The following is a 14,062-nucleotide window of genomic DNA, read 5'->3' as shown; positions in this document are numbered from 1 at the left end:
GATAAAGATGTTTTTTAATAAATTGAAAAGTAGTTACTCAAAAAGACATACATCGTGGTACAGACTAAACTATGAGTCTCCCTTCAGTTCATATGTTGAAACTCCAGTGTGATGATATTAGAGAAGAGGCCTTTGAGGGTGATCAGGTCATGAAGGCGGAGCCTTCATAATGAATTTAGCATCTCTATAAGAAGATGCATGAGTTTTTCCTCTCTCTTTCCATCTTTTGAGGAAACCGAAAGTGGCTATCTTCAAAGGGGGAAGGGACTATTCCAGGAACTAAGCCATGTTGGCACCCTAATGTAGACATCCCAGCCTCCAGAATTGTGAGAGATACGTTTCTGCTGTTTAAGTCACCCAGCCTCTAGTATTTTGTTACAGCAGGTATGCAGATGAAGACACATGACTATAAAATGTTTCACAGTTTCACAGCTAGCAGATGCCCTTAAATATTCCATGAAGCCAAGTTGAATTTGGAAATCTGGACATGAGATTGTCTCGGTTCAAGTGTGTGCAGATAGTAATGATCATTGGAAGCTGAAAAACTCTGCACTTAGATGTTTGTTTGTGAGTTCTCTCATTAATCAGCTCTTCCTGTTGGGTTTTTATCTCCTGCCTATTACAGAAAACATGGGATCTATATAGCAGTTTATGAAAACAAGTGTAAGCTAGCAAGTGTAATTTAACTATGCTGTAGAGTCAACCTCCCTCGGTTGTGCTCCTGCTTCCTTGGACAGAATAGGCCTGCTACTGAACAGGCCACAGAAACTCAGTGTTTATTGGTAAGACCACTCTATATGCTCCAACCCATTTGTGTTCCAGCAGCTTTGACAATACATTACTCAATTCTCTTTAAATTCTCCTCCAAGATCTTTTGTGGCTCTTGATAGGTAAGTAAGGCCTTGGCTTTATCGTGACTTGAATGCATGCCTCCAACTTCTAACCATTTGGGGTGTGAAAACTACCCATCTTAATAAATTCACTAATATGTGTTTGACCCTTGTTTCCCTTGGACTTATTTATATTTTCCCTCTACAAATATATACTGGACTGGTTCCAAAATGCTCCAAAACACATACTCCACAATTCCTCTAAGATGCATACACACACATATATATATCTTCCAGTATATGTATGTAATTTACTCTAATTGCTCACTTCTTAGTTCTATTCTAAGAATATTGCCAAAGAAATTTTACAGTTATGAAACAATGGATTTTGGGAGCAGAGAACCAATATTGGATATGAAAGAATGAGTGTAGCATGTGGAAGATAGAAAAGTCTAAGGATTAAGATGGCTTTATAACTTAATCATCTTGTGTGTCAATTTTCTCATCTTGGAAATAGGAATCATCATAGCATATGTTCTGTATATTTTATGATGTTATCAAAGTAAAAAGGTACTCTGAAAAATCTAAAATGGTGTTCACAACTGAAGAATGAATAATATCTGACTTACTGGTGCTAACACACCTGGATTACCTGCAAGGTGCTCAGTGATGCTCAGGAGTTCCACCCAACTTGGGCCTGGAATAATATCAGCATTAGTCAAGGTAAACTTGTGTTCTCAAGAGAGATGAGTCTATGGATTTAGGCTCTTATGGATAGCAGTGTGTTAGGGTTTGTCTCATTCTTTATAAAAGTTCTCCTTTATTCATTTCTTTGACAGCCAATCAAAATATGTGAGAAGGGATGATTATTTAAGAGAGAGTAAGGTGCTCAGAGTACATTATGCATCGGAAGGCACACTTTTAGAAATTAGTGTAAATGTAGAAAATGCTTTGGATCCTGCCTCTGGAAGATGTAGTGAATGTAGCGAAGGAGGAAAAAAAAATTAAAGTTAAAGTGTGCTAGAGCCCTTCAAAGGGGAATACCGACCTAGTACATGTCAGGCAGTGTTATGGGGATCTTGAGACCCATTTGTTTTGAGTTAGGTGTGAGTATTTCAAAATTTTTGCCCCTTTACAAACACATTTATTCTAACCATATTGCAGCATATCTTTACTGCTAGCCAATTCCCTTGAATTCTTAATTCTTGTTAACAGCTCTGGCAATTAACCAATTACTCCTACTACTGAAGGGCTCAGGGAGGAAGGGACCGATGATTTATAGCAGCACAACGTCTGCACTTGTTGACTTGAACTCAGCTGCTGGAGTAGTTCCTTTAGAGAATGGATGGGCAGGTGACTGGCCAACAGGCTGAATCCGATCAAAAGACTAAACTGCCATTAGGTGGTGGTTTGAACATGCTTTTTTCTCTGGCTTTTTCATGCTGTCTGTTACTTGTCTCCTTTCCCTGTTCCCAGAGCTCATAGGAAACTCTGTTGTGCCTGTGTGGGCCAGCCAGTTAGTCCAGTGTTGATGGTTTCCATAATGGTAGAATCAGAGTGCTTAAAAAGTCTTAAAGATTGCTCTGCAAGACCCTTGTGAATGACCATTTATGCTCTTCAAATATAACTAGCAACATCTTTAGAAGGCAGCTCATTGCACTGCTGGACAACACTGCTTGTTATACAGTCTTCCTTAATTTTTCTCTTTTGTAAGTTTTTCCCATTCATCCTATTTTTTCCAGTGAAGGAATACCGAATGACTTTCCTCTCACTTTTGACTCTTATGCTCTTCTTGAGAAGAGCTTTCAAGTCTTCATTGTCGTCTTCATTACAGTTCCTCTCATGTTTGTGAGGCAAGGTTTACTACCACTTTCCAGCACCTCCTAAAGACACTTTTATTTCTCAAGGCTCTTAAATTGAGGCACCAACATTTTTCATGTGTTTCTCGTGAGGCCCCTTCCTACCATTTTACATCCCCATATTATCTCTGGTCATAATAAAACAAAGGTTCTGGAGGACTCGTTCAATTAGAGCCAATAAAATGACCAGGGACACTCTGGTGACATTTGCTAGTCCTTCTCTGAAATAACTTTGGATTTATCTTTTCTGCTTCAAGAACTACTCTAGGGCTATGTGGCATGGCTTGAACTTTTGATGTGCTCTTTAGGAGAATCTAAATTTACTGAGTTCATAAAATTATAGGCACTGGTACAGGTAATAATAGAGCAAGGAGAGGAGAGCAATGGCATCAGCCAGAGGGAGGAAAGGGAAGGTCACTCCAGGCAGAACAAGGCAAATCGTTTTGCAGAGAAGAAAGCTCTTTGGTGGAGGACATGAGATGGCCCTAAAGGTTGGGAGTGGCTAGAAGTATAAGTATACAAGCGTGTATATCATGTAAAATCAAGGGGCACTGAACTCCCCAGCCCCCCATATTACTTACACTCTTCTTATGAACACTCTCTCCCACCCCCTACCCTCCGACTAACTCTTTTTGCTGAAAGCCACTTTAAAAATGTAAATGCTCTCTGGGAGAGTAAAATATTAAGCCATTACCAACCAGTGACATCTGAGCTATACTTGACCAAATTAGAACTGAGAAGACCCCCGAGGGAAAAGGTACAAAACTGATATGTTTTAATTGACAGAGAATAACAGAAGAGATAAAAGGATGACATTTCATGACCTAATGGTGAAGGGGGTGAAAAGGAAAGGACAGGAAGATTCGGTGGGTAGTGAGCAGAATGAGCCAAGGGGGATACTTCTAGGGAGGCTTGTGGAGCCCTCAGCTGCTCTGTGGATACTGGAAATAGGGATGTATAGAAGAAAGATGATAAAAAGTGACCAAAGGAGAATATGAAGGAATATGTTAGGATAGAATACTAGGCTTGGGTTGAGGAACCATGAATTGGCCGGGAAGGCAAGATGCCCTAGTTTCTTTATGTTTTTAATTTAAATTTATTGATTCTGAATGGTCTTACTTAAATTATTTTAGATCTTAAATCACAGGGAGAAATTCATTTGATTCTTTGCTATTTTTAGTTCATTGTTTCTTTTTCATTTTTCTCATTTTATTCCTGGCCAAGTCTCCAAATGGTGATGATTTAGCAAGTGGCAGGTGGATGAGGGTCAGAAAGCAGAACAAAGAAACAAAGACAAGGAAAAATAATAAATAATATAAATATAATTTTCTTGTTGTTTTTAAATTGGATTTTTCTTGTGTGGTACTGGGGATTGGACCTCAGGGCCTTTGAGACAGGGCCTCGCTAAGTCACTGAATTGTTCAGACTAAGCATGAACTTGCAGATATCCTGCCTCAGTCTCCCAAAGTGCTGCGACTATAGGCGTGAATCATGTCTGGCTTTCATATTATTACAAATTTTATTTTGTTCGTATCTGCTTGCCAGACACACTCATTGTGAGAAATCAATTCATGTAGGTAACATCTTAATTCTTTTTACTTCCCCTTCCCTTCTCCTGTCTCCCCACCCTTCCATCTCTTGGTTCCCTCCCCATTTGCAAAAGATGCATCTCCATGTCTCATGTTATCTATCTTTTATTTTGCTCTACATTAATGGTTTATTTCTCATTTAAGAGAGACCTATAATCATATAATCATAAACTAGAAGGGCTTTTTCACTTCCAACTATAGAAAAGTGAATTAAAAGTCATAGGCATTCCCTTTTAGAGAAAAACCACATCTTCTTTATCCAGTCTCCAACTGATGGGCAAATGGGCTGTTTCCGAGTTTTAGCTATTACAAACAGTGCCGCTATAAACATAAGTGCTCACATACCACTGTGGTATGATTCTTTTAATTCTTTTGGAAAGTTACCCAGCAGAGGGATGGCTGGGTCAAATGGAACCTCTAGTCCCAGCTCTCTGAGGTTTCTCCGTATTGATTTCCATAGTGGTTGCACCAGTCTGCACTCCCACCAACAATGGAGAAGGGTTCCTTTCTCTCCACAACCCCTCCAACATTTGTTATTGTTTGATTTCTTGACTGCAGCCATTCTTTGTGGGGTGAGGTGGAATCTCAGTATTGTTTTCATCTGCATCTCTCAAATGACCAGTGATGTGGAATAGGTAAATGGATACATTTTGAGGATATACTCCTAAGTGAAATAAATAAGTCACACATGTGTAAATACCGAATAGTTTCTCTGGTGTGAAAAACTAAAATAGTACTCAAGATCCTAACGGGATAATTAGCAATGTGAAATAGGAAGAAAAGGACTAAAGGTATAGGGATAGTGAGAAGGGTAGGGGAAGGGGAGTAAGGGAAAGGGAAAAAATATGAGAAAATGTAAAAATGGAATTAAAGTGTTTTTAGGTGGGGAGGAGAGGAGGGGGTGAAGGAAGGGTGGCGACAAGGGGGAAAATGAGAACCAAGACCTGTCATGTAAAGGTACAAGATCCCAGTAATGAATGTAACTGTACTGTCTGCCTAGAATGTACCAATAAATTCAATTAAATAAAAAAAAGTAACAGGCAAAAAAAGGAGGGTGGATGAATTATAAGCATATTAACAAATGAATAAAGAATGGAAAGAGAGGGTAAAGTCAGGGGTTTGAAGACCCTGAGAGTCAACTCCATCTTTTCTCTATTCTACCTCCCTTCTTCCTGGATCAAATGTAAACATTCACCTGCCTATTGACTTTATTCTGTCTTACCATAAAGGAGCTTTCTTCGGGTGAAAAGATAAACTCTTTCGATTATATAATAATTCCTTTCATTATTTTAATTGAGTTTAGAAAATATACAAAAGGGCTCAGGTTACTTTGATACAAGTTGTGTTCTTATTCCCTGAATGATCACCAACTAAGGCGAAGTGTGCTGTGATTGGCTTGTTCATTCTGGATTCTGTGTTATCCTTATAACCTCATTTACCTGTATTAGTGTTTTCCTTAAGGGCCCTTTCTTCAAATACACTCACATTTGCATTAGGGATCCAACAGAGGAGTTTTTGATCAGACACAAGTCAACCTACAACATAGACTAGTGCAGGTTTCAGTAGGGAGATCGATAGAGCTGGTGAATACAGCTGATGTTTAGGTGGTTGTGGTGTTGGTTGTTGTTATGATTGTGATTGTTGCTGTTCTTCTTCTTTTCTCTTTCTCCTTCTTATCCCTTAAATCTAAGAAGATAACATAAAGTAGGGAGGGTGAACCCACAAAACAGAATATTTTCAATATTAGGATTGTGTGGATTAAAGTCATGTGAAGCAGGCCTTTTCCTAGGATTATCTGAGAATTCTGCTTAATAAAAGACTGACTTATATTCTGTCCTGAGATTTTCTGCAAAGAGGAGGGCCCTTGTCTTTGGAGAGACAAGTGCTTTTATGTCAAGTTAAGTACTAATGTCTCTGATCCTGTGTGATATAGAATTGGCCATAGTATTTTTTCAGTGTCATCATCCAAGAGTTAAATTTTGAAAAAAATTATCTGTGAAATAATAATTTTTTTCAGCAAATGTGAATACTGATGAAACTCTATTACTATTTCCCATTAGAAGAAACAGTTTATATTTAAAATACTGTATCTATGGGTAGACCCTTTAAATTATCATTGCTATTAAAAGGCAGTTTGTACTAGAGCTCGTGTGAACTAAAGTGGAAATCCCATCTCTGTACTGAAAAAATACTGGTCTGCTAGGCCTCATTATTTAACAAGAAGAAATAATGTTTGGGAAAACAAAAATAAAGGCATAGTTTTAGGAAAGCAGTGAGGTTTCTAGAGTAATTATTATTGTGGCCTATTGAATGAAAACCACTTCATTTATTTCCGTGATAGGCCCTTTATTTATAACCCTACCTGCATATGCAGACTACATTGTTGGAGGGGGCAGTGGGTACACAGCAAGTAAAAGAGAATGAAATCAACATATAAGGAGCATAATTCAGAATTTTTTCTTTTCTTAGTAATATAGTTTGAAAATAGTTTGATTTCTTTTTAATAACTTGTTTTTGTTGAAAGGCAAAGACATAGAAAAATGCAAATCCATATATCATGTCCCCTGCAAGTATAAGGAAGGATGTGCATATATGTCCCAAATTAATTCTGAAGCGATTTCAGACCCAGATTTGTGTTAATACATTTAGCAAGCAATCAGTTCATTCATTCACTTATTAGCAGCATATTTAAAAACTTCCTGCAAAACCTCACCCCACCCCACAAAGTGGCACTTCTAAGAAGACAGAAGGGATATAAATATGTTGGGTAAGATGAGAAAACATCTCGGAAAGAGAAAGTTACACATTTAATTGTAGAAAAATATTAGTCATGGAAATGAGTTTTACAAAAACAATACTTTTCTAGCTTTTACCTTTTTATACAAAAAGATGATATTGAGAATTGGACCTGCATCAGTGGGCTCTTTAACATTTTATGGTTCTAGTTTAGCATAATGTTATTTTCTCTTGGACATTATAATTTTTCTTTCTTTGGTAAAGTGCTTTATAGTTTTCCAAGCAGTTTCACATAGAGTAGTTCATTTGTGGAACTAATAGCATTTACATGGGATAAAAATATCCTAATGGAATTGTGAAATTCATATAATGAGTTCAACTGGTTATTTTTTAAAATTTCACTTGGATAAGATTGAAACAAGCTGGTCAATAAGTTTTGGCTGTGTGTCTTATCTCCCTGATTCTTCTCCTTTATTTGTATATTGCCTGTCTTTTGCTTCCATTTTCAGTTAGTATAAATGATGAAGTAGGATAGAGAAAGTAGGAATCAGAGGAATCACATCCCCTATACCAATTAAGAAACAAGAAATACATACGTGTACTGCTTATTTATTTCCATATATTTTGTGTATAAATACTTAATTTGAGATCTAAGTGAGTACAGTTGGCCACTTCTTAATATCTGGCATAAAGATTTTGAAGTATTTTTTTTGGTGGAGGTTAATATAAAACTAAAACAGTGTTTAGGATAAACTAAGAGCATTTTACCCCATGAAAATAGAGCTCTAATCTAATCACCCTGTCTCTTCTTTCTTAATCTCTTTTCTACTCAAATATTAATGGACAAGATTTTGTATCTCCAGAGTTTCATACTTGCCTTAAAATCTTATTTTATTTCATACATGATAAATCATCTAAGACTTGTTGACTATCAATTTTAAGGTATTCTTGGAAAAAGAAATTTAAGGGTCTGAGACAACAGAGAAAAAATGGGAGGAGATAAATGACATTACTTTGAGAGAAAATGACTATGGATAATTTTTTGCTTTTTTGTTTGTTTGTTTTTTTGGTACAGGGATCGAACTCAGGTCCTTGTGCTTGTGAGGCAGGCGGCAGAAACACTGAGCTAAATCCCTGGCCCCTGGATGAAATATTTTAAAGTTAAGAAAGAAAGGATAGAGATACTTTATCCCTATATCAGATTTTCCTTAAAAGTTGTGAGAGATTTATGGTTCCCATTTATCTTAGTTCCTTCTCTCATCACTGAGACATAATACCAGACACCCACAGTGACTGGCTCATCGTTTGTAGAGGTTTCAGTACATAGTTTTCTGGCCATAAGGCAGGGTACCATGGCAGAGGGACATTGCAGAGGAGAAGCAGTTCGTGGAATGGCAGGCAGGAAGCAGAGAGAGAGCTACAGGGAGAAGGAGGGAGATCTACTTCTCCAGTCCTTGTCCCAAGTGACCTGCCTCTCCATCCAGGCTTCACCTCTCAAATCACATTTAGATATAAACTCATTAGTGGGCTAATTCACACTCCCATTATTCAATAACTTCCAAAAAACCTGCCTATGACTACATGTGGCTTGCAGGGCACTCCATATAAATGATAATACCATTATTCCTCATCTCCCCTCCTAATCGTATCCCCCATCATCACATCACCTGTGCCAGGTGAAAGTCTGCCAGATCCAGCTGCTCTTTTCCTTTCTTGCTTTCATCAGCCAACAGTTTTTTCTCAATATGACTAGTCCTTCGAACCCCAAGGAGATCTAGAGAATGAAAGCCAAATGCTAAAGATAAAAGAAAAAGAAACATAGAATTAAAGATATTGCTGATGTACTGAAGAACTCTTCAGTAGTCTTCTATTATTTTACTCCTTGCTAGATAATCAGTAATAAGACATAATTTCTCCGTTCCTGATCCATGAGATTTCTGAGCACTCCTCCTTCATATGGGATGCTAATAAAAACTTCCACAACCCTGAAACACATGCACCCTGGCAGTGTTTGTGGTGGTAGATGGGGGAGCTAAATCTGGAGAAAAACAAGTACCCTTTCCAATGGAAGGTGGGGCCGAGAGGTCTAGGCTTTCCTCTTTCTGTCTGTCACGGGGTCTTGAAATGTATTCCTCTCAGATAGTCCTTGAACTTTGTACTACAGTTTGTCCCAACTGCTGTTGCCATTAAAAGCAGGGACATATTAAACAGGTACTACTAATTATTTTCAAAAAGTACTACAAAAGATTGTTTTAATAGGGTGATCCCCGAGTATAGTCAAATGAAAACATTCCATATAAGTTGAGATTCCCAGGGAAAATCCAGACAAAACAGATAATGACAAGTTTGTGGCTGTAAGAATTTTGAGATGGTTCAAACCAAAGCCTACCTGTCCCTGACAATGGTTGTGAAGTTGCTGGTGTTCGTGCTTACCCTAATTTACCTTAATTGTAGATTAATTTCCTTTCAAAATTCTGTGACTATGGAGAGACAAAGGGAAATGAGCAAAGCATAAGTTAAAATGCCACAAAGTTCTTATCATGAAACAGCTGTTTTTCTTGAGTAAACATTTCTTAGATTTTTTAAAAGTTCTCAGAAGATTTATTTGATTACTTTCACCAGTATTCTTGATGCTTGTTGTAGAAGAATGGATTTTTTTGGAGTTCTTTACTCTGCCTTTCCTGCTGATGTTACTCCCAGAAATCAATCTTAATTCAACATTAAAGGGGGAAATTAATATAGGCCCAAAAGAAAGAAAATGAAGAGAATCTGACACCAGCAAACTTACACTAAATAACAAGCTAAATGTGGGTGTTTTAGCTAAAGGGTGGGGGGAAAACCTCTTAGAACATTAGGAGAAGAGGAAAAGATTACAAGTACATGGATTAAAACAATGAAAATTTCTTCTTTCCTTTCTCTCCTTTAGTTTTATATATTACGCGTGTCTAATGTGTTTTTCAATGTATAAGGATCAAAGTATATAGTGAATGTTCAAATTTTTAAAAAATATTTACATTAGGCAAGGTGGGACGGGTAGGGGAAGGGTAAAAAGGGAAAAGAAAAAAATGTGAGATAATGAAAAGATGGAAATAAAGTGACTGTAGATGGGGAGGGGAGGAGGGGGTGAAGGGAGGGCAGGGACAAGGGGAAAAAGTGAGAACCAAGACTTGTCATGTAGAGGTACAAGATCCCAATAATGAACATAACTGCACTGTATCCCTAAAATGCACCAATAAACTCAATTAAAGCTGAAAAAAATTTACATTAAAAAATAAATCACCTATCATCTCAAAATACTCCCCTTTGCTTCGAACGTATCCCATTGTTCTCATCACTTCTTAAAGCCTATCTAGAAGTTTTCCTTCATGAATGTCTTTAGAAGTTATGATTTTAAAAACGCAACAAATGCTGTTGAGTGCCTTCCAATGGAAAGCCTAACAAATGGAAATGGAAATAAATGGAAAGACTAAAAACATTATGGCATGTTCTTATCTACCTTATTCACTGGATCTGGCACCTTGTGCTTTCTGGCTGTTCCCCAAAGTTAAAATGACAATGAAAGGTAAACCTTTTGAAATGATTCAGGAAATAAACGCATCAATGGCAACACAGCTAAAGACAATCATGACCCACAACTTCCAGAACTACTTTAAAATGTGGCAAGAATGATGAGATAAGAGGCAAGATATGGGTTATTTGGGGGATTAATGGCAGTGCATCCTTTATAATAATATTTTTAGAAAACTTAAAACATTCACTGTATTTATGATCACATCTTATATATAGTAGGAACATTTGAGAAAATTATATAATTAATGTGAAAGAATAAGAACACAAACATCTATACTTTGCTCAAACTGGTAAATAGTGACACCGGGAGATTCCACTAAGTAGCTCCATAATACCTAGAACCACCGCTAAAATAAAAGCATATATCCAAACCAGTGTGTATAAATCAAAATTGAAATATAGATTATAAAGTTAATCCAGAAAAGACAAAAAAAAGATAAAAACAAGCAAATAAACAGAAAGCAAAAGAGGCAGACAATTACATTAAATTTGAAAGTCTAAACATACAAACTAAAAGACAGTGATTAGTAGAGTGGATAGAAATAATGGTCAGATGACAAGTTCTCTAAAAATTTACACAAAGTATAGTGATACACATGGACTGAAAGTACAAGAGTAGAAAAAAGTTTATCATAAAAACATAAATTAGAAGAAAGCAGGAGCGGATATGTTGATATATTAATTAGAGTTCACAACAAAGAAAATTATCAGAGTCAGAAATGAACATTATGTAATGATCTATAGATCAACATACCAAGAAGAAAGACATAGCAATACTAAACGTATATGTGCCATACAATAAAGATGAAAATATAGAATAGAACAAACAACAATAGTTAAACTCAACATTACAATGAGGTATTTCAACATTGTTCTTTTATCCATTGATAATAAGAATAGAAAAGAAATTAGTGAGTTTATAGAAGATCTCAATATTGAGCTTTTTTTAGATATTTATAGACCATTTCACCCAAAACAAGAGAATATAATTTCTTTTTCAAAACTTATGGAACAGATTGTATAATTCACCATATACTGGGCCACAGAACAAACATGAACATGTTTGAAAGAATTGAAATAATACGAAGTATGTTTTCTGTCCACCAAGCAATCTCCTAACATGACAAACCTAGTAATTAAGTAATAATGGGAAAATCATCAAAATACTGTACTTACAAATGAAACACAGTTCAAAATTAGTCATGCGTTAATGAGAAAGTCTCACGAAGTACTAAAGAAATACATTAAAGTAAATGGAAAAACTCCCACAACATATCAAAACTTGTGAGATACTGATGAAATAGTGCTGAGATGGAAATTTATGGCATTACATAGTTACATTAGAAAATATGAAACATCTGAAATCAATAATCTGAGTTCCAACTTGAGAATGTAGGGAAAGAAGAGAAAAGTAAATTCTAAGCAAGCAGAAGGAAAAAATAATAAGGATAAGATGAGAGATCAAATAAATTAAAAGTACTAAAATAATGGAAAAATCAATGATATGAAAAGGTAGTTCTTGGAAAATATCAATAAATTTGATAATCCTTTAGAAATATTGAAAAAAAGAGAAGCACAGAAAAATTACTAGTATTTAGAACAAGAAGAGAATTGTTCTACACAGATATTAAAATTATAATAAAAATAGTGTATTTGACACAGATATACATGACAACTTAGGTGAACTGCACCAATATCTAAAAAAAATCAACTTATCACAACTCATTCAACATAAAATATACAAGTTGAATAATCCTATAACTACTGGGTCTAAATATGTAATGTAATAACTTGCAAAAGCGAAATCTTGAGCTCTAGATTGCTTCATTCAGAATCCTACCAAATCTTCAGTGAAGAATTAGTATAAATTTTACAAAATATTTTCCACAAATTAGAAGAGGAAACAAAATTTTTCCATGCACTTTTATGAAGCTAACGTTAGCCTTATTCCTAACCCAAATAAAAAAGTACAAAATATTAAAAACATAATTGATCGGTGATAGCTTTGAAAATACATATATGTATCTATATCACCTATATGTCAAAATTAGCAAATTTGATATAGAAAGTGATATTGCACTTACATTTAATTTGTGACAGAGGATATAATTGTAAAAATGAAGGATATGTTTAAAATAGAAGTGAAAGAACATGTGCACTGTTAAGTCAATAGTTATTAATGCTGTATGGATACATTAATAAAATATTATCGAAGAAATTGATTCAAAAGCAGCTGGAAATATTGACTAAATCAATTCATTAGAAAAGCATTTGAAAGTCAATCAACTTTGGATTTCACTCCTGATAATGATGAAAAGGTAGTGTAAGTTAACCAGCCTGTTTAAAAAAGCCTAAAAATGAGGAAGGAAGTAAAAATTTGTAATTTTAAAATTTCTTTGAAGACATTGAAAAGGTAGTAAGATATTGAGAACTTTGACCAAAGCACAAGGGAAGGATGAAGCAGAGTATGATGGTGTATTACCATAATCCCATTATTCTAGGAGCCTGAGGCAGGAGGATCACAAATTCCAGACCAAGCTGCACAATCTGGTGACTTTGAAAGATACTGTCTCCAAAAACAAAAACAAAAAATGGCTTAAGATATAATTCAGTTCTAAGGCCCTGGATTCAATCCCAGCACTGGGCAGGGGTGGAGGAAATTGAATATAGATTCTCACCACTGAAGTCCTTTTTTACTCTAATGAATTTGCTGATCACTGATCCAGTAAACTGGAATTGGAACAAAGAATAGCACAGAAAACTGGGAACTATAAAATGCTTTAAAACTCTATGCAGATTGCAGAATTCGACAATATAATTACAATTGAGAACTCAATATACAGATTTAATAACATATAGGTACAGTTGAAAAAAGTTTATTAAACTTGGAGCCAAGTCAGATGGTGGAAGTTAAGTTCAGTACTGTGTAAGACATTAGAGGAAATTACAGAAGACCTGTCCAAATAGGAAGTTCTAACATATGTTAAGAGGCATCCAGATGAAATGTGGGAAGAGTATGAGGGAAAATAATATTAAAGACAGAGTGTCTGAAATACCAATAAAAATAACAAATGAGTCTCTGTGAGTCTCAGTTAAAACAAAGAAATTGAAACTTATGACTATCATGGTAAGACTACTGAAGACTAGGGACAAAGATGGTATTAAAATCCTTTGAACAAAAACAAATACAGTACTTTTAAAGGAGCTACAATTGACTGACAGAAGATTTCTATGCAGAAACAACAGAAGGCAAAAAACTATGAAATCATAATTGCAAACTGTTGAAGGAAAAAAGAAGTTAACTTAAAAATAATGGAAATATCATAACAAAAAAGTATTTCAGAACAAAGCAAACTAATTTATAATAGCAACTCACAAAAAGAAATTTCAAACAATAGGCTTTAAAAAGAAATAAAATGAGCTGCCTACCTGCCTGCCTGTCTGCGATCACCCGGCGGCGTGCGCGCGAGCTCCCGGC

Source organism: Fukomys damarensis, unplaced genomic scaffold (assembly GCF_012274545.1).
Source record: "Fukomys damarensis isolate Sample0158 unplaced genomic scaffold, DMR_v1.0_HiC HiC_scaffold_2, whole genome shotgun sequence".
Classification (NCBI taxonomy): domain Eukaryota; kingdom Metazoa; phylum Chordata; class Mammalia; order Rodentia; family Bathyergidae; genus Fukomys; species Fukomys damarensis.
Note: the sequence above shows the minus strand (reverse complement) of the source record.